The sequence below is a fragment of the Urocitellus parryii genome, chromosome 4 (genome assembly GCF_045843805.1).
Source record: "Urocitellus parryii isolate mUroPar1 chromosome 4, mUroPar1.hap1, whole genome shotgun sequence".
NCBI classification, from domain to species: Eukaryota; Metazoa; Chordata; class Mammalia; order Rodentia; family Sciuridae; genus Urocitellus; species Urocitellus parryii.
The window spans coordinates 77,156,350-77,178,623 of record NC_135534.1 but is presented as its reverse complement, the minus strand read 5'-3'; the positions used below and the strand labels follow the sequence as shown (position 1 = coordinate 77,178,623).

The 22,274-nt window shown below is 35.8% G+C and overlaps 1 pseudogene; it reads left to right on the top strand.

Moving 5' to 3' along the window:
- The first annotated feature begins 285 nt into the window (after nucleotides 1-285).
- Nucleotides 286-21,579, top strand: LOC113191690 (calcium/calmodulin-dependent protein kinase type II subunit gamma pseudogene; annotated as a pseudogene).
- Nucleotides 21,580-22,274: the final 695 nt, after the last annotated feature.

Genomic DNA, 22,274 nt, shown 5'->3' with positions numbered 1-22,274 from the left:
TATATTCATGCTCTTTTCTCTATTGAGAGTGCCAGTAACTTCCCTCCCACCCCAACCCTTCTCTCACACACATCAATAACTGCTTTTCACCTAGCATTTGATCATTTCCTAAGTATTTATTAAGGACTAGTTGTGTTCCAGCTATATTCAACTTAGACTTGCAGCACCTGGTTCTAAGCCTGTTACTGGAGGATGTTTAATTACTAGACATACAGAAGACAATATGACAAAATCCCTGCTGTAAAGGAACTTACATGTATGGGGTATAGGCAGGGCCTTGAGGGAATGAGTGAGCTTCACCTACTTCGGCTTTACAAGGTCATTGGAGCCTTTCTCATGGAGGTTAGTTTTGAAGGAGAACCTAGGTCTTATAAATTAGCCAGGCCAAAGGGAAGGAAAAAGGGAAACACAGCTGGTAAAGTTTGCCTCCCAGCTTCAAGTCAGTGCTTAGCTAATACCTTGCAGCAGACTCCCTGCTCCTGTCCCAGGCTGTCAGTTCCCCTATGAATATTCACCAGTGCTTATGCAGATCCTATGACAGCACTCACCACCCTCTGCTGTAATCAAGTACAGGTTTTTTCTTTCTCAAAAACTATAAACTCCTTGAGAGTAAGACCCGAGCTTTATTCAACTTAGACTTCCAGCACCTGCTAAATCTGTGCTGTAATTAAACTCTAGGATGTTTAATTACTGTTTGAAGTGGTGAATGAGTAAACATGCGAAGAAAGCATGAAGTTCCAACACTGTGGAGATCTTCTACAGATGTTCCAACTGCATAGACAGTCACACTACCCTGGGCTTCAATCCCCTGCACAAAATCAGTGACCCAGAGCTTCCCCATCCAGGCCCTCTGAGGCAAAATCTCTGTCATGGGAAGAACATCCCACATTGTCATTATTTGTGACTTTTAGAACTAGACAGACTATTGTTCTTACCAGCTTGAAGAAAATTATCTGAAGAGATTTAGACTCAGAATTTTGTCTGTTCTACCTATAAAATAGCTTGTTTCTCCACTCTCACATAGTTTTAATTCCATTTTAAGGTACATAGAAAAACACATAATTGTGCATCATGAATCTCACATAAAATCAAATGACAACCCACCTTTGATTCTGCTGCTTTCCCTCATTCATAATGGGTATCATTTTATGCACTGAGTCAGTGGCAAAGACTGCCCAATTGATCCTCACAACCTTGTTATTGGTGTGGGGAAAATAATTACAAATAAAAATTCCTGCCAACCCAAAAGAATCATCTACACAAAATGTGAAAAAGAACAGAACAGTGTTTCATGCGTTAAATCTAACTGCAATAAGAGTCACAGGCAATCCACCAAAGAGATTATCTAGGCAGATCCATTACACGCATGTTGATTGTCTGTATCCAAAGGAAAAACAAGTCTTTAATTTTGTAATGAACAGATAATTACAACTTGGAGCCAGGCTCCTTAGCTAATCTCCAACAGAGTCAATGGTAGGGAACTGTCCTTCTTGATGTTAACATTTCAAAGACAGGGATCCCTGAATCCTCCATGACAGACTTTCCTGGTAGGCAAAACCGTTATTGAGCTTAATTCACTATATATATATACACACACACACACACACACACACACACACACATACTTTTTGAGATATCACACACGTATCTCAAAAAGACAGGGAAAACATCAACAATGTCAAGTTTTCTAAAGGAATACTAAAAAGGAAAGGAAGAAAGTTCTCATTTCTTTTTGGCAGCAGAAAAAAATTTTTTAAATTTTCACATATGCATGTATATATTTGCCCTTACATTAGGCAGCTCTCATTTATTCTTTTCATGTGTGTGTTTTGTCCCTCACACAACCTGTGATTATGATCATCGCTTTCAACCTACAGTTGTTTTTGCTTGTTCATGCTGTATGTTCGTCTCTTAGGAAACCTGTGATTTTTAACCATTTGTCTTCATAGCCTGTAGATGATGACTGTTGAGCTCACATAAACCAATACTCTTGACATTTGCCAAACACCCTGGGTTCGAATCTATCTATCATTTTTTACTGTCTGTAACTGGGTATACCCTCAGAGCAGTGCTTCTCAGACTTTAAAGATCATGTGATCCTCTGGAGAGCTGATTAAAATGCTGACTCTAACTCACTAGGTCAGGGTTAAGGGCCCACGTTTTTGAGATTTAACAAGCTTCCAGGTGTTGCCATTGCTGCTGCTCAGTGATGCTCAGGCAAGCCTGCAAAGGCCTGGGAACATGTCTGCAATTCTTTCTATTATCTGGAAACATTGTTTATCTGCTCCTCATACTGTCAGTTTTACTTGTGCAGTTTGTTGCTATTATTTATTCAGTTATTCAGTAATAAATATTTATTGGGTGCATAGTCTTTGACAGGCATTCTTTATGCAGTCTTCTCTCTCTCTCTCTCTCTCTCTCTCTCTCTCTCTCTCTCTCTCTCTTTCTCTCTCTCTCTCTCCATCCCCCCAACCCCATTCTGCTATGGCTGGCAGTTTGGATCATTCAACATGGAACTGCAACTTGGAACAACTTTCTCTCAAACTGCTGCAGCCTGTTTCCTGTCCTCCTACAGTTTGTCCCTAAATCTCTGCATCTTTTTCCATGTGAATTTTCCAGGACGGTTCATACTGCAAATGTTTTCTCCTTTGTCTTTTCATGAAAATGAGTCACAAGTTGGAATACATCTTTTGTCAGAGTGCATACCCTGGCTTTTTTATTTAGAAAATATGGTGACAGAGCAGAGAGCCCTTGGCTGCAATTCCCTGTCCCTTGCAGCTGGCAGCTGTCATCACTGGCACCTGGGCTCCATGACTAAGGCTTCTCTGCTTTGCAGTCTGTGGCAGTGATACCCTGTCTGCCAGAAGCAGGGACAGATGGGGCAAGAGGGTTCTGAGAGCTCTTTAGCAGTAGCCTTCTATGATCCTCTGACTTCCTGTAAAAGGCTTCAGACATTGGAATTCTCTGTGCCCTCAGATTGCTGAGAGGAATTGGCCTGCTGATTGAGTGTTCCCAATCGGAGATGACCTCAGTGACCAGAAAACCTCTACAGTAATAACGGAGAGTGATTGGCACTGAGTCCACTGGCACACACTTCTTTCCCCAACTTACAGGGTCATGTGATCAGATCTTGAAAATTACTTTTAAAGTGCTTTCTTTTGATCTTTCAAATCACTGTAAATGTTCTCCAGTTGGCATCAATTAACTTCAAAGTGATTACTTTGCAAGCCTCCAAGGGTGTCCACAGTTTTATAGAAGATGTCAGGGTTGTAGGCAGCCCCTTTCTATAGCTTTGTTTATTTGAAACTACTAATGCAAATTGTGAAATTGTGCAAGTCTACCTGAATGTTTGGTGTCTGTCTTAGAAATACAGTCCAGCCATGGAGAGGCAGCATGCTCTCAGCACCAAGGACTCTGGAGTCCTGTTTCTGTCATCCTCCTTCACAAAGCCATCCATGTCTCCCCACTATGCACAGTAAAAATTCACTAGAGTTTTTCATCTACTACATCCCTTGCTGGCTCATCTTCTGCCATTTCTCCTTGCCTATTTTCATACAACCCCAAAACCTGCTGGATGTGGTATTCAGATTGCCTTGAATATCCGATCTCCTTCTTCTTCACTCATACTACCATACTTTGGGTTCATCCGGCAGGTTTTCACCGTCCTTGGTGTTCCTTCACTTACAACATAAGTATTATGGACATCATCATCATATTAATATTCTGGTTGGTTCCACATTTACTTTCCTCTCCATCAGTGATTTTTTTTAAAATTTTAATTTGTTATGACAGAAGAATGCATTACAATTCATATTACACATATAAAGCACAATTTTTCATATCTCTGGTTGTACACAAAATAGAGTCACACCATTTGTGCCTTTATACATGTACTTAAGGTAATGATGTCCATCTCATTCCACTGTCTTTCCTACCCTCATGCCCCCTCCCTTCCCCTTCCTCCCCTTTGCCCTATCTAGAGTTCATCTAATCCTTCCATGCCGCCCCCACCCCAACCACATTATGAATCAGCATTCTTTTTTTAATGTAAACTTCTTTTGTTATATACCTTTATGTCATTAATTTATTTTTATGTGGTACTGAGGATTGAACACCACAGGACTCTGTGCATGCTAGGCGAGCACTCTCCCACTGAGCCACAATCCCAGCCCCAGCATTCTTAAATCAGAGAAAACATTTGGCATTTGGTTTTTTGGGGACTGGCTAACTTCACTTAGCATTATATTCTCCAACTCCATCCATTTACCAGCAAATGCCATGATTTTATTGTCTTTTAATGCTGAATAATATTCCATTGTGTATATATACCACATTTTCTTTATCCATTCATCTACTGAAGGCCATCTAGGTTTGTGCTACAGTTTAGTGATTGTGAATTATGCTGCTATAAACATTGATGTGATTGTGTTTCTGTAGTATGCTGTTTTTCAGTTCTTTGGGTACAGACCAAGGAGAGGGATAGCTAAGTCAAATGGTAGTTCCATTCCAAGTTTTCCAAGGAATCTCCATACTGCTTTCCATATTGGCTGCACCAATTTGCAGCCTCACCAGCAATATATGAGTATTTTTACCCACATCCTCTCCAACACTTATTTTTGTTTATATTCTTAATAGCTGCCATTCTGACTGGAGTGAGATGAAATCTTAAAGTAGTTTTGATTTGCATTTCTCTAATTGTAGAGATGTTGAATATTTTTTCATATATTTGTTGATCAATCGTATATCTTTTTCTGAGAAGTGTTTTAGCCTGTTTATTGATTGGGTTATTTGATTTTTGGTGTTAAGATTTTTGAGCTCTTTATATATCCTGGAGATTAGTGATTAGAGATCTGATGTGTGTGTGTGTGTGGTAAAAATTTGCTCCCAAGTGTAGGCTCTCTATTCACCTCACTGATTATTCTTTTACTGAAAAGAAACCTTTGAGTCTGAATACATCCCATTTATTGATTCTTGATGTTAATTCTTGTGCTATAGGAATCTAATTTAGGCGGTTGGGTCCTAACCCCACATGATGGAGATTTGGGTCTACTTTTTCTTCTAATAGATGCAGTGTCTCTGGTTTAATTCCTAGGTCCTTGATCCAGTTTGAGTTGAGTTTTGTGCGTGGTGAGAGGTAGGGGTTTAATTTTATTTTGTTGCATATGGATTTCCAGTTTTCCCAGCACCATTTGTTGAAGAGGCTATCTTTTCTCCATTGTACATTTTTGGCACCTTTGTATAATATAACTGTATTTAGATGGGTTAGTCTCTGTGTCCTCTATTTTGTACCATTGCTGTAAAAGTCTGTTTTGGTGCCAATACCATGCTGTTTTGTTACTGCTGCTCTGTAGTGTAGTTTAAGGTCTGGTATAGTTATGCCACCTGCTTCACTCTACAATGAAAACTACAGAACCCTAAAGAAAGAAAATAAAGAAGACCTTAGAAGATGGAAAAATCTACCTTGTTCTTAGATAGGCAGAATTAATATTGTCAAAATGACCATACTACCAAAAGCACTATACAGATTTAATGCAATTCTAATCAAAATACCAATGACATTTCTCATAGAAATAGAAAAAGCAGTCATGAAATTCATCTGGAGAAGAAGTTATTTGCTTTTGAAGATACTTTCTACAAGGTGTTAATCTTCATATTCCCAATGTCTAACTCTATGCCTTTGCAAAAGAAGTGCTTACTAATTATGAAACACACAAATGTTTAATTATTCACATTTTGGAGTGCTGAAAATTCAAATAGCCATGTGTCCAGAGGAGTTTGAAATAAATAATGTTAGTGACATTAAGCCAAAGTTAATAAAAAAATAAAATAGGAAAGTAACTGCTGACCATCACAGACCATTGCTGCCTTTGAGCTCAAGAGGATCAAAATCATTTTAATCTCCATGCAAATCTAAATTCTAGATAAGAAACTAGATGTTATCACATGTATGTGCCAGTATAAACCCCAGGCAGAAGAGTCCTAGCCACCCAGAGCTATGTTGCCCTGCCTGGACATTCATCCATAAGGCAGGGTTTCAAATGATTTCTTATTCACAGTTTCTGGGATTAAAGCTGGAACACCAAAACCCTCTGTGCAATTAACTCTCTACCAATGGGAAAGCCAGGCTCTGTGTTTTCCCTGGATCTAGAGCCCAGACAGCAGAGCTTAGGTGAAGGATAAATGAAGTCATCCCTAAAAGACCTTGGCACAACCAAGGGATTTGATTTTTATAACATTCATAACTCATGCCTTTGAATAATCTGAGAAGATCTATGTTTGGGGCTTAGATATTTTATAAACCATAAAGAATGAATTTAATATGAATTGATTCACATCTAAAAATAGTCTCATTTGTTTTTTATTTGTTGATATATATATATATATATATATATATATATATATATGAAAATAGGGTGTGTTTTGGCATAGTATATATACACGGGGTGCAACCCATTACAATTTTGATCCCATTCTGTGGTTGAGCATGATGTCAAGTTAAACTGGTCATATATTCATACATGAACATAGGAAAGTTATGTCCAATTTATTCTATTGTCTGTCCTATTCCCATACCCCCTTTCCTTCATTTCCCTTTGTCTAATACAGGGAACTTCTATACTGTCCCTCCTTACCCTCCCTTGTTATGGATTAGCATCCACATATAAGAGATAACATTCAGCCTTCAGTTTGGGAGGACTGGCTTATTTTATTTAGCATGATATTCTCTAGTTTTATATATTTACCAGCAAAATTCAATAATTTCATTTTTTTGGCTGAGTAATATTCCATTGTGTATATATACTACATTTTCTTTATTCATCTGTTGAAGGGCATCTAGGTTGTTTCCGTAGCTTAGCTACTATAAATTGAGCTGCTATAAATATTGATGTAGTTGTGTAAATGCAATATTTATGGTCCATAGGTAGGTTTTCCTGGAGATTTTTAATCTAATATTTGTAAGGAGAGAAGTTCATCACTTTTTTATATAAGACATTTTTAAAAATTTACTATATAAACCTTCTTTAGTTTTTTTCTTTGGATTGTTTTCTTGCAGGTATGCTATCTGTGCATAGGATATGAATGTTAAGAGGGATCTAGTGTCTTAAGTCATACAAAAGGCCTTTACCTATATACTTTTCCACTAAATTCTACATTTTAGCTACCTAGGCACACACACATATAAACACACTTCAAAATGTGTCATATTGACTATAAATTACTTACTATATATAATATTTTGAACATATTGTGACCTTACTTACAAAATATATTATAGTATTAAATTTTACAGGATAAAGACTTTCTTTTTTTAATTTATTTCTTATTTATATATGATAGCAGAATGCATTACAATTCTTATTACACATATAGAGCACAGTTTTTCATATCTCTGCCTGTATACACAATATATTCACACTAATTTATGAATTCATACCTATACTTTGGATAATAATGACCATCATTAATAACCCCATGCCCCTTCCCTTTCCCTCCAACCCCTCTGCCCTATCTAGAATTTGTCTATTCCTCTCATGCTCCCTTTCCCTATGCCACTATGAATCCTTATATCAGAGAAAACATTCAGCATTTGTTTTTTGGGGATTGGCTAACGTCACTTAGCATTATCTTTCAAAGCACACAAAACTTGCTCTTTTCCTCAAATCAGTGACTGGCAAGTTTCCTGAATTTGCTTTTGTTTGGTATGTTTTAGGCAAAAAATACTGTCTATAGCCTGAGTTAATATGTCTCTTCCTGAAGTTGACTTTTATGAGCTTTTATTTGACTAAATTATGCACATCATATTGCATATTTTGTAATAAATTATTCACCACTACTTGAACTTGCTCAAACTAAATTACTACTCTGTGGGAAAAAGGAATTGCTGTTTTGAACCTCTTCATTACTGTCTAAGCCAGAAATTTTCATCATTTTTCTGTAAACCTGCAATCAACTAGGAACCCATTCACTTTAGAGTTCTTGGCAACAATTCATCCTCCTCTCTGATTAAAGCTTGGTGCATATTTCTAAGCAGAATAATGAACCTGGAACAAGGCACACTTCATCTTCACAAGTACCCTGGGGATTAAGTATTTATCCCCATTTGACATATGAGTAAACTGAGATTGGTACTATGTTAGCAGGACTGGGATTAAAACCCAGATGTTTTGATGTGTACTGCTTGAAGAGGAAGAGCACTCAGAAAGCTTTACTGAGGACTCTATAGTGATCCTGGATTGGAATGGAGTAGGAAGAAAATGTGGAGTATTTCCATTATATTTAAATATCCTTAAAGAATCTATATCTCCCAAATAACTTTGCATGCTCCCTTTTCTATATGTGTTAAGAGAATCTTCTCCTTTAACTCATTCATTGAAACCCCAGTATCATTGGGTCCTCCCCTCCCTTCCTTTACATAGTTTGTCATAAAACACCTGATAGTCCCTTTAGGAAGATCTCTCACCTCTACCCTTAAAGCCCCATACCAATGGCTCTACAGTGGCCTCCTCAAGTTTTTATAACTGATACCTTAATTTGTTTTTCCATTTGTCTGTTAATAGTCACTTAGACTGCTTCTAATATTCTGTTTTTACAAATTATTCTGCAACTAATATCCTTATCCTTATACAAGTGCCCATGGGCATATACATAGATGGTTCTAATCTAAAAGTAGTCTTAGAGGAACTAGTTTGTTGAAGAGTATGCATTTCTGTTAACTTCTGGTTATTGCCAAATTACTCTCAAAATTGGTTATAAATATTTTCACTCCCAACAGACAAGTATGAAGACTTCCAATTCTCCATATACTTGTAAAACTTGGTATTTCAGCCTTTTAATATTGGCCTATATGCTTAATAACATGTGAAATCTTTGTTGTTTGTCTTTTCTTTTTTTGTAGTTGTAGATGGACAGAATGCCTTTATTTTATTTACTTTTATGTGGTGCTAAGGATCGAACCCAGTGCCTCACATACACTAGGCAAGCACTCTGGCACTGAGCTACAGCCCCAGCCCATTGTTTTTCTTTTCATACTTACTGATAAGGCTAATTGTTTGTCATGTACTTATCAGACAACTGTGTTTCCTCTTCCCAATTCACTTTTTGGTTGTTTGTAATGTTGCATTCTTTCACTTATAAGAATTGTGCATACATTCTAAATATTAAGTCTAGATTACAAGTATTAAAAATATCTTCTGGGACTGGGGCTGTAGCTCAGTGGCAGAAAGCTTGCCTAGCACACGTGAGGCAGCAGAGTCAATCCTCAGCATCACATAAAAATAAATAAATAAAATAAAGGTATTGTGTCCATCTACAACTTAAAAAATATAAATAAATAACTTCTGAATTCTGTAATTAATCTTCTACTTTATTTATGGGTCTTGAGCACACAGATGATTTAAACTCCAGAGTAATCACGTTTATCAATATTTTAATGTTTTATTTCATTTATTTTTCAAATAACAAATACACACACACTTAGTTCTACTTGCTTATTAAAAAACTATTCCTTGTATTCATAGTTCCCTATATAAATAATAGTACTCAGGTTTGTCCTTCGACAGTTATGTCTTTTGAGTTCACTTGGAATTCATTTGCATACAAGGAAAGACATAGAAATCCAATTTTATTTCTCTCCAATTTGTTAATTTGTTTCTATATTTCTATATTTCCAGGGACATTTATTAAGCCATCTACTTTCTTTCCACTGTTGCTTTTAATACAAACCATGTTATACATCAAATTTTTAAATGTTTTAATTAGTGTACTGTAATTATATATGATAGTAGGATTCATTTTGACATAATCATACATGCATGGAATGCAATTTACTCCATTACAATCCGTAGTATTTCCACTTATCCTCCCTTCTGCATGCTCCATTCTCCAGCTATATTCTCCCCTTCTCTACTATATTGGTCTTCCTTCTATTTATTTATTTTTAATTGCTGCTTTATACATACACATAAAGATAAAGTTCACTGTGATATACCTATTTATGTACATAGCATAACTTGATCAATTGTATTTCACAGTTCCTATCTTTTTCTAATCCTCCCTCCCTCCCTCTCAATCCTCTTCCTCTACTGGAGGGATCGCCTTTCAATTTTCATGAAATCCTCCCCTTTTATCTTCTTATTTTTCTCTAGTTTCCACATATGAGAGAAAACATTCAACTTTTGACTTTCTGAGTCTGGGTTATTCCACTTAGCATGATGATTTCTGGTTCCATCTACTTACCAATGAAAGTCATTATTTAATTCTTACTTATGGCTAAGTAAAACACTCATGATGTTTATATATATATAAATATATCAATATATATATCAATATATATATATATCAATATATCATTCATACATCTCTTGTCAGACACCTGGATAGGTTCCATAATTTGGCTATTGTGAATGGTGCTGCTATAAACATTTAGATGCTTGTATCACAACAGTATAATGACTTCAGTTTTCTTTGGATAAATGAAAAGGAGTGAGATAGCTAGGTTGTATGGTTGTTCCATTCCTAATTTTTTGAGGAATCTTCAAACTGCTTTCCAGAGTGGTTATGCTAATTTACAGTACCACCAATAATGTGTGAGTACACATTTTCTGCCACATTCTTGCCAGCATTCATTATAATTTGTATTCTTGATCATTGCCATTCTAACTACAATGAGATGAAATCACAGTGTAGTTCTGATTTGCATTTCTCTGATTGCTAGAAATGTTGAGCATTTATATTTATATATATAAATGCCATTTTAATTTCTTTTGAGAACTGTCTGTTTAGTTCCTTTGCTCATTTATTGATTGGATTATTTGTGGGGTGTGTGTGCATAGAAGATTTTTTGAGTTCTTTTTATATTCTGGATACTAATCGCCTGTTGGAAGAGTACCTGTCAAACATCTTCTCCCATCCTGTAGGTTCTCTCTTCATGCTCATTTCCTTTGCTCTGGAGAAGTTTTTCAACTCCATGTGATCCCCTTTTTTTATTTTTGGTTTTATTTTTTGAACTTTAGGAATCTTGTTAAGGAAGTGGTACCTGTGCCAACACAGTGGAGTATTGACATATGTATTCCAGTAGCAGTTGCAAAGTTTCTTATTTAAGTCTTAAGAATTAGGTCTTTGGTTCACTTGAGTTGATTTGTGCAAAGTAAAAGATAGGGACTGGGTCTGGTTCCAGCATCACTCTTGCTAAGTATTGCTTTGGCTATTCTGGGTCTTTTATTATTCATCCAGATAAATGTTAGGAGTGTTTTTCTCTAGTTCTGTGAAGAATGTCATTGATATTTTGATGGGACTAGCATTCAATAAGTAGATTGCTTATGGTAGTATGAACATTTTTATAATATTATTTATACAAAAACATAGGAGGTGTTTTCATCTTCTAAGGTCTTCTTCAATTTCCTTCTTCAGTGTTCCATAGTTTTCATTGTAGGTCTTTTACCTCCTTTGTTAAATTTATTTCCAAGTGTTTGTTTGCCTGCTTTTTACTTCATTTTCTTTTTGAAGGGAATGGAATGGTTTTCCTGATTTCTTTCTTACCAGAATAATTATTGGAGTGTGGCTATTGGTTTTTATAAGTTGATATTTTATCTTGCTACTTTGTTGAATTTATCTACTCTAGAATTCTTCTGGTAGAGTTTTTTTTTTTGGGGGGGGTCTTCTAGCTACAGGATTATAACATCAGCAAAAATAGATTATTTGATTTCTTATTTTCCTTTTGTAATCCCTTTAATTTTCTTCTCTTGCTTGATTGTTCTAGCTAGAATTTTAAGAACTATATTACATAGGAGAGGTGAGAGTGGATATCATCATCCTATTCCTGACTTTAAAGGATGCTTTCAGTTTTTCTCTGTTCAGTATGATGCTGGATTTAGGTTTGTCATGCATAGACTTTATAATGTTGAGGTCAGTCATAAAAGATATTTTTATTTAGGGTGAATCTGTTTCTGTGTTCTTTATCTCAGTAAAGTCATCTATTTTTCTTTCATCAAATCTCACTGTCTTACTTTCCAAATTATTTTATTTTATTTTATTTTGTGGTACTGGGCAATTAACCCTTGAGTACTCTACCACTGATCTATATCCTCAGCTGTTTTTTATTTTCATTTTGAGACATAGTCTCACTAAATTGCCTGGACTGGCCTTGAACTTGCCATCCTTCAGCCTCTGCTTCCCGGTTTGCTGGGATTACAGGCATGTTCCACCATGCTCAAATTGCTATCTAAATCATTTCAGCAAGACTTGTCACATTTTCTCAGACTGTTATGTTTGTTCTTCTATATTTACTGATTCAGTTTCAGGTTAATTAATTTCTTTGTGTATTTTATTAAAATTACATTTTAACATTCCAATTTAATGTTAGGAATAATCACTTGGTTTTAAAATTCTCTCAATGTTCATGAATATTTTCTCCTAAAAGTTGCTGTCCAAATGAAGGCCCTGTTTTTTCAGTCTCTTTCCACTGATCAAAATAAATCTCATGCTCAAGCCTACTTTGAAGAAAATGGGAAAGTACAATCCTACCACATTCCCAGAAGGACAATCACACTATTAGTGGCTGCATTACTTTTAAAATAAGTTAGGATTGCTTCTTTTTTCTTTTAAAATAAGTTAGAATTGCTTCTTTTTTTCTTCTGAGAGAAAAATATATATATATATATATAATTTATATTTTATATTTATATAATTTATATATTTATATTTGTATTAAATTTATTTATTTATTTATTCTTTTGAGATTTGGAGAAAATCAACCAAATCTCATCCAGATCTTAGAGTTTTAAAAGAAGAAGGTTGAGAATTTGAATAATTTATTTATTTTATTTAATTATCAGCTATCTATTTAAATTTTTATTTCTATTTAAATATTAACGTTTTCTACAACATTATTCATCACAACTAAATTTCCAAGTCATTTTCATAAACATTCATATCACTTCTAGTGAATTTTGAAAATCTCTGAAGTTTTTGCATTTTTTTTCTTTTTAGCAATCTTGACAAAATTTTAACTACTTTATTCGTCCTTTAAAAGAACTAATCATGGTTGAGGTCCTTGTTTGATGAAGGTATAGTCTGAGAAAGGAGAATGTATGTGAAGAAGAAGGCAGAGACTGGCATTATTCTGCCATAGCCAAAGTATACCAAGAGCTGGAAGAAGGAGGGAAGGATTCTTTTCTAGAGCCTTCAGAGTGAGCATGGTCCTGCCAACACCTTGGTTTCTCATTACTTACCTCTAGAACTGTGGGAGATTACATTTGTTATTTTAAGCCACTAGGTTTATGATAATTTTTGGAAACAGCCCTAGGAAACAAATACAAATGGATTTTCTAAATGTCTCATTAAATCAAGGGGCGAAGTTTCCTAGTAATTCTCCAGAACTTTTCAGAAGATATCTGATTCTTGAAGTTTTATAATCTCTCTTCTTTCATTTCTCACTAGTTACTGACCATTGTTCTGGGGTTACATTTGAAAGTCCATTTGGTGTCTTGGGATATAAATTATCAGAGTGCCTCAAACAAGGGAACTCTCATCCCTCAAGCTATTCAGATCATATATCTGAGTGCTGTCCTTGTTGCCTTTTACTCCCTCATTCCCTTATTTAAGCAAAATTTAAGTCCTGTATATTTTCCTATCTTTTAAATCTATCCACTTTTGTAGAGACCCAATTTTAATCCTATTAGTCCAAGCCACCACCATTTATGCAACTGAGAAATTTCTACCTTCAATTTCTTTTGTTCATCCATGCATCCACTCAACAAATAGTTACTATTTACTGTGCAACAAGCACTGTATAAGCCACTCTTGATGCAAAAGTGAATTAAAAAGAAACTTGGTTCCTGTCTTAAGCATTTATGACACAGTGTAGGGAACTGACACTAATCACAGCATCTTAAAGACCAATGTAAAATTTTCTCAGTAACAATAGCTCTAAAGGAGAGTTTCCATAATTTTTTGGGTGAGGCCCTTTGAAAAAGTTTGGTTTTTTCCCCCTCATCCTAGACTGTAAATTAAACAAAATATCTGAGGACTAAAAAGAGTGTTTAAAATGGATAGTTGAATTTATATGGTATTTAAATTTATGGTATAGCTCAAAGGTGTTTCTCACATTTATATTGTATTTCATAATAAACATAATTTTTATAATTATAGAAGGTACAATTAACGAGATATTTGTAATTACCCTGGATACATAATTTTTCACCATTTGGAATGTACTGAGATGACTACAGCTCTCTGTTTTACCTGTTACCCCAGGGATAACACTATCTTATTTGCTTGTTTTTATGTCCATCTCTCCAACTAAAATGAAAACTTCGGGGAGATAGGCACATACCAGGTTAACCACTGTGCCACAAATACTGAAACTGAACTAAACTTCTGGTGGTACTATACAAATATTTTTTTCATTAATAAAAACACTAAAAATAACTCGGACTGGCAGATTGTGTTTTAAATAGTTGCTTGTTGCATAAGAATGTCTGGTATAAAATAGAGGTTAAAAAAAAAACCAGAAAGATCTTAAATCTCTACAAAACTTGTATTTTCAAGAAGATGGTGTTTTTAGATCTTCAGCATTGCTTAATTTCATCCATGGTTGAGCAAGACAACTAGGGACTTCAGCCCTCACTTATTCCTATTCTAAAGTGTACCTGGTTATCCATTTGTCCAAATGATTCTTTAATGTGAAACCTTCTATGTGACTTCCAAAGAGCACCAATTATTTTCAGAACAATGACAAGTCAATGACCCAAATTAAGTGCCTTTTCTCATAATACTTTAATTACAATTCTTCCTAGTAGGTAAAGTTCTTTAGCACAACATTAAAATATTACTCTATAATTCAAGGTCATGTTCGCACTGAATAAATTAGCTTAATTCAAGTGTCACATTGATTAGGGATATTGAGCATATGCACATATGATCTTAGTGCTTGGAGAACCCATAGGAATCCCTGAATAACTTTTGATTATTAGCATAAAATCTTCTTCAAAGGAAGGAAGATGTTGTTTGCTTTTCCTGAGTTACACAATAAACTCATCAATTGGAATCTATAGAGAAAGCCATTTTTTCATAACCATAAGTGATAATTTGAAACATGAAGAATGGAGTATTTCTTATTATAAATATGGTAAAATAAAAAGAAACTGCAAATATTCTAGAGACTGAGAAACTGCTTAACATTTAAAGAGATTCTAAAATATTCCTATAAGTTGATTGTGCAGGCATCAATTTTAATCTGAAAATAAATAGATAATCTTATTTAGAGATATTTTTGGATGTTTCTTGATTACTTTTAAGTTTGTACTAAACAGAGTGTTCAACTCCTTTAGATCATAAGAAACTATAAGATTATCCAATAATATTAATGAAAACTATAATTTTGAAGACAACTAATCTCTGAAAAGAGAAAAGTCAGAAAATAAATGAGGTATATTGGTTTCATATTTTATTTGAATTATAGGATGTTATTCATTCTATCTCTATGACTAGGACTATTACATCCTTTAGGTTTCTTTAAACATTTATTTTTAAACATAATCATTTTTTTTAACCTCAGTAATAAAAGCAGGCCAGGATTCTTGCTGAACCAAGTAGCTGTGCTACTTGTGGCCACCTGACTTTATGATAGTCAAAGGTTTCTTCTCATACACCATCTTGACCCTGTAGGTAGAGTCTAATGGAAATGCTATCTCGAGAAGTGCTAAATCACATATCTGATGTCTGTTGTAAGGAAAATATGGGTTCCAATTTTTTTGCATAACTGTCATGCCTCTAAACAAACATTTATAGCTTAGTGAGTACATCCTTTTAGCCTTGTTGCTCAAGTTTTTAATTCACTTCTTCACATTGCCAACCAAGTACAGGGAGAGATCCAGAAAACCACAAGCACACTCACTCTTTGCCGGCATTCTACAATGCCATCACCATGTCCTAAAGTCAGATTGGTTCCTGAAACTCAAAAGGAGTTTTCAGTGTCCTACTGTTCAGGATGAGTGTAAGCAAGGAACTCATGGGGAGGATCCAACTCCTCTCTCAGAAAAACCTAAGTTGTTTTATTAGACCAAAATGGACTTGGTTCCATCAAAGACTCTCACAACAAAGGCTCCAAATATAAAACTTCAAGGCTTATTTCCTTCATCCCAAAAAAAGTACTCCATAAGTAGAAGACAGAAGGTTATATCTAGTCTAAAGGTTTCTAGGACATCATAGCCTTCCATTACCTGCATACTGTTTGCTCAGGCAAATTTAATCTCAGAAACAGAGTTCCCCTGTGCAAAAGGGCATACATAGTTTAGTGAGACTTGCAAATGCTCATGAGGAAAGGGTTAGGTTGGGTTGTTTTAATAAATTGCAGAATTTAGCCTTATGAATCTTATTTAATTCTCTCCCAAACATAAGCCTCTGCAGCATCAGCTGAACTGCCCTAAACTTAACTTGTCATGAAAAGTAGTCAAGACAAGAGGATTACTTCTGAAAGCATTTTAAAGTAGCTTTCAAATAGAGTTCCACAGAAAAATGAGATGGGGAGCAGAGGTTTGCAAACTTGTCCAAATGTTTTGAAATTCACTATAATTTATTTCTTGGGTTACATTTTGCATATGTTAGAAAGAGGAAGCAGAAGGCATATAATGCATGCTGATAGAGATTAGTTGAGGATCTTCTCCGGATTTCACTCTGGAGACCCCCACGTGCATCAGCACACAGTCTTTGGTTCCTTTCCATTATGGCAACTTGAGATTACAAAGCCCATATTCACAGATTGTCTGATCTTATATCACAGAGTTTCTAGTGGGAATCTTCAAAGTAAGATCTGTCTTGACCCTGAGATGCATCAATTGACCTGTCCTCATTTTTAGGTACATATCTCCAAGATTCGCTCTGCAGAACACTCGTAACTAAGTAATATTTCTCTTGGGCACTGATCTGGGTTTTAAATAAATGAAGGAATCATGATAATTCTTCAAATCAGGAAAGCTTAAAAGTAAATATTTTACCATTGTCACAGGCTTGAACTTGCTAAGGAGATTAAATATAAGTCAGGAAATTCAACATTATGATGAGAAACCGGCACTGAAACAAATCTATCCAAAGAAATGATGAAATGTAAAGAACTACAGCTTATACAATGTAACATTTTATTGACTGAATTAGTTTGATATTCATAGAGTGGAAATAAAGTGTTCTCTAATATACTTTAATTTTGGAGGAGCATCACTAATATTTTGGTCAAAAAATTCTATTTTTTATTTTTATTGATTGATATCTAAGGCAAGATTTGTAGTCTGTTTCTCAGAAATTTCCCCAAACAAATTCATTTTGGTTCAATTCTAAATACTTTTGGAAACAGCTAGCATGTATGTCCTCCTGAGCAGACCTATGGGGTGTACAAAGGGGCTTGGGAACTAATTGAGAAGGAAAATAAGACCACAGATTCAAAATCAGCAAACATTTATTGAGAACCTACTCTGTGCCCTATATTGTTGTAGCATCTTGTGCAATGCTCCAATTCAAGGCATGCTATCTTATTTGGGGTTTTGGGGTTTTGATTTTTTTAATAAATAGGCATATGGAGCCAAGTAGGAAATTTTTGGCATGTTGAATAATCATTCCAATAAATAATAGTGGTAGATACTGAGAACCTTCCAGGTGTCAATATTGTTCTAAGCACTTCCATTTAATTCTCACACTTCCATATGGCAGATAACATTATAATTCCTGCCAAAAACTTGAAGAACCTGAGAAGAAATAAAAGGTTGCCCTGCCCTTGCATCTCTCATTAAATAGTGAATTTCTCTCCATTCCCTCCAGAAGCCCCACTGGAATGAAAATTAAAGGAAAAACAAAGTATAAACCCCTGAATACAAAGAAGGGAAGAGAAAACAACTGATGGAAGATGTGAAGTTTCTGTTTCAGGAGACACCAGGTATTGGTAGGGGCCCATGATAAGGCAAAGAACCTAAGAATAAGACATCAAGGACTCCTTTCTGATCGCCTAAGCTGGTGAACAAGTACCTAAAGAAGGAGAACGTGTTTCATGGTCTGGAGAAACTGCCACAGTGACATTCACTCAATATGAAAACATTAGTAACAAGCAAAGCTGAGGTACTAGACTAAAACAGACTAACCAGGAGTCAGTACACATACTTTCTCCAGCGTCTTCATACTGAGCATCTGCAGCCAGATTATATCCTCTAGTTAGGAGCTTGGAGAACCTAAGTCACCCCATGGAAAATTTGGAGACCTCTGACAGAGAAGGTTGACTTCCAATTTAGGTCCTGAATTTGTGAAGCTTACTCACAAAACCTACCTACATAGAGAAATTTTCTAATCACCCTTCAAGTGTTTCATTCTTAAGTAGAAACATTAACACTAAGATCACCAGATATTTAAATGGAAAATAAATTAGAAAGAAACAATACACTGAAGTCAGAAGAAATGTAGATAATTTGTGTAGAATAAAAAAAAGCTGCTTTCATAATAGAAAATAAGACACAATATACATAAAACAAGTAAAAGATACCCTCCAAATTGTCAATGAACAAAAGGTAGCTCTTGGAAATAAAAATAATGTTAACTCTCCCTACATTTTGAGGTATGGGGAAAATATCCATTGTCACTATAAGTCCACAAGGCAGAAACTACTGCCTGAGATCCTTACTGCTAGATGGATAAATATATAAACAACATGTAAGAAAATATAAGAAATGAAAGATGGCTTCATTAAAGAGATGGAGATTCTGAAAAAGAAATCAAGTAGAAATCCTCTAAATGAAGGAATCAATAAACCAAATTAAAAGTTCAATGGAAAGCATCACCAGTAAATTACACCATCTGGAGGATAGAGTTTCAGGCAACAAAGACAAAATATATAATCCTGAAAATAAACTTGACCATGGAGAAAATATGTTACAAGACCAAGAATAGAACTTCTAAGAAATATGGAATAACATGGAAAGTTCAAATGTAAGATTTATGAAGCTAGATGAAGGCTTAGAGATACAAACCAAAAGAATGCACAATATTTTCAATAAAATAATATCAGGAAATTTCCCAAAACTTTTAAGAATGATATGGAAAATCAAATACAGGATGCTTATAGGACCCCAAATCTACCTAATTACAATAGACCCACAAAAGGCACATTATTATGAAAATGCCTTACATACAAAATAAGGATAGAATTTTAAAGCCTGCCAGAGGACAAAAAACAGGTGACATTTAGAGGTAAACCAAAGTGGATCTCAGCTGATTTCTCAATCCAGCCCCTCAAAACTAGGAGGTCTTGGAATAATATATACCAGACTCTGAAAGAAAATGGATGCCAAACAAGAACACTATACCCAGTAAAATTAAACTTCAGAATTGACAGTGAAATATAACCTTCTATGATAAAGTAATGTTAAAAGAATTAACAACTAGAAAGACTGTACCTCAAAACATACTTAATAAAATATTTCATGAAGAAGAAAGGAAAAATGAAATTGAAAACAATCAAAGGGAGAAACTACACTAGAATAGTCAAAGGAAAAACAATTCAAATTAAAAACCAGAAATAAATCAAAATGACATAGAATAAAAATTATATCTCAACAATAACATTGAATGTAAATGACCTAAACTCATCAATTAAAAATCAAGACCCCACAATATGTTGTCTCTAAGAGACTCACCTCATAAGCAAAGACATCCATAGACTAAAGGTAAAAGGATGGGGAAAAACAAATTATTCACATGGATCTCATAAACAAATAGGGGTTTCTATTCTGATATAGTGGACTTCAAGCTAAAGTTAATCAGAAGAGGTGAAGCAGGACATTTCAAACTGCTTAAAGAATTTTTACATCAATAAGACATAACAATGATAAATATTTAAGCCCCAAACAATGAAGCATGTAAGTACATAAAATAAACCTTTCTCAATTTCAAGACTCAAATAGCTCCCCATTCAAGTCTCGTAGGTGCTGCTGGACTCATCCCTGGCTAGGCAGCAGTGACTGTTCACTGACATAGGTGCGGTTCTGCACCCACCACCTCTGCCTGCCAGCAGCTAGCATGGCCAACACACCACCTGCACCCACTGCACCAAATACTAGCTCTTTGAGGAGGTTGATAAAGGTGCTTTCTCTGTGGTCTGCAGATGTTTGAAGAAAACCTCCACACAGGGGTATGCAGCAAAACCCATCAATGTCAAGAAATTGTCTGCCTGAGATCATCAGAAACTAGAACATGATGCTGAGATATGACTTCTTAAACATCCAAATATGGTGGGCCTCCATGACAGTATTTCTTAAGAAGGGTTTCACCACCTTGTGTTTGACCAGGTTACTGGTGGGGAGCTGTTTGAAGACATAGTGCCTAGAGAGTACTACAGTGAAGCAGATGCCACCCACATCTGATTCTGGAGAATGTTAACCATATCCACTAGCATGATATTGTCCACAGGGACCTGAAGCCTGAGAACTTGCTGCTGACAAGTAAATGCAAGGGTGTGGCCATCAAGATGGCTAATTTTAGCCTCACCTTCGAAGTCCAGAGCAGCAAGCTTGGTTTGGTTTTCCTGGCACCCCAGGTTATTTGTCCCCCAAGGTCTTTAAGAAATATCCCTATAGAAAACCTGTGGATATCTGGGCCTGCAGTAAGCCCACTCCACGCCCTCAGCTTTTCTGTGTTAAGGGCCCTTGGCTTCCAGTAATGGTGATAAAGAAGGATCACTATTCCTTCGGGGTCCCACAAGTGCCTGCTTTCCCATCAATGGGACACAGTGACCCCTGAAGTAAAGAACTTGATGCCAACCATAAACCCAGCAAAACACATCACAGCTGACCAGGCTCTGAAGCACCCTTGGGTCTGTCAACAATCCACAACAGCCTCTATGATGCACTTCCAAGAGACTGTGGAGTGTTTGTGCAAAACCAACCCCTGGAGAAAATGGAAGAGTTCCATCCTCATGATTATGATTGTCTCCAGGAAAAAAAAAAAGTTTCCAAAAGCCTATTGAACAAGAAGTTGGACTGATGTGTCAAGCTACAGAGCAACAATAAAAACAGTCTCATAAGCCCAACCCAAGAGACCATGCCGTTGCATACAGCCATGGAGCCACAAACCACTGTGGTGCACAATGCTACAGATGGGATCAAGGGCTCCACAGAGAGTTGCAACACTACTACAGAAGATGAGGATCTCAAAGTACAAAAAAAAAGAAGAGCATTAAGATCACAGAACAGCTGATTGAAGCCATCAATAATGGGGACTTTGAGGTCTACAAGGAAATTTGTGACACAGGTCTCACTTCATTTGAGCCAAGGCCTTTGGAGGGGATGGATTTCTATAAGTTTCAAGTTCAAAATCTCTTGTCTAAGAACAGCAAGCCCATCCATACGACCATCATTAACCCTCATGTCCATGCCATTAGGGAGGACACAGCTTGCATTGCTTACAACCGTCTCACTCAGTACATTGATGGGCAGGGTCAGCCTTGCACCAGCCAGTCAGAGGAGACCCTAGGTATGGCACTGCCAGGATGGCAAGTGGCTCAGTGTCCAATATCACTGCTCAGGGGTCCCTGCTACACTGATATAGTGAGCTTCAGCCACAGGGACATTAGGAGATTCCAGGTGGAGGTTGACCCTTCACAGCCAGCGGCTCTAGAAGATCTGAGTGACAGCAGCAGTCCTGTTTGTTTGAGGTTTAAAACAATTAAATTATAAAGTGGCAGAAGCCAATCCATGTTCCTGCCTGAAGCCATCCCACCCACCCTTCGTGTCTATCTCTGCTGAACGGAGGTGATTTTTTACTCTAAGAAAGAGACAGGGAAGACATTTCATGCAGATTTTTGCATGATGACATCGAAATAATTTAAAGATAGTGTATGTTCTGAATGTTGGTAGTCTTTGTTACAATGAAATCTTTTACTGAAGATATTTAGTAAAATAACCTTGAAACGGTAAAAAAAAAAAAGGGGGGGGGGAATCAAATAGACAACAACCATAATACTAGGTGACTTTAACATACCTCTCTCATCACTGGATAGATCTTTCAGACAAAAACTAAATAAAAAAGCTATAGAATTTCAAGGACTCTACTGTCACGAACATCTAAAAAGAAAAAATTTTAAAAATAAAATGAAAAAAGAGAACTAAAAAACATAATTAATAATTTAGACTTTACAGACATACATAGAATATTTTATCCATAAATGACTGAATTCACTTTCTTCTCAGGAGTACATTGATCATTTTCTAAAATACAGCACATTTTAGACCACAGAGCAACTC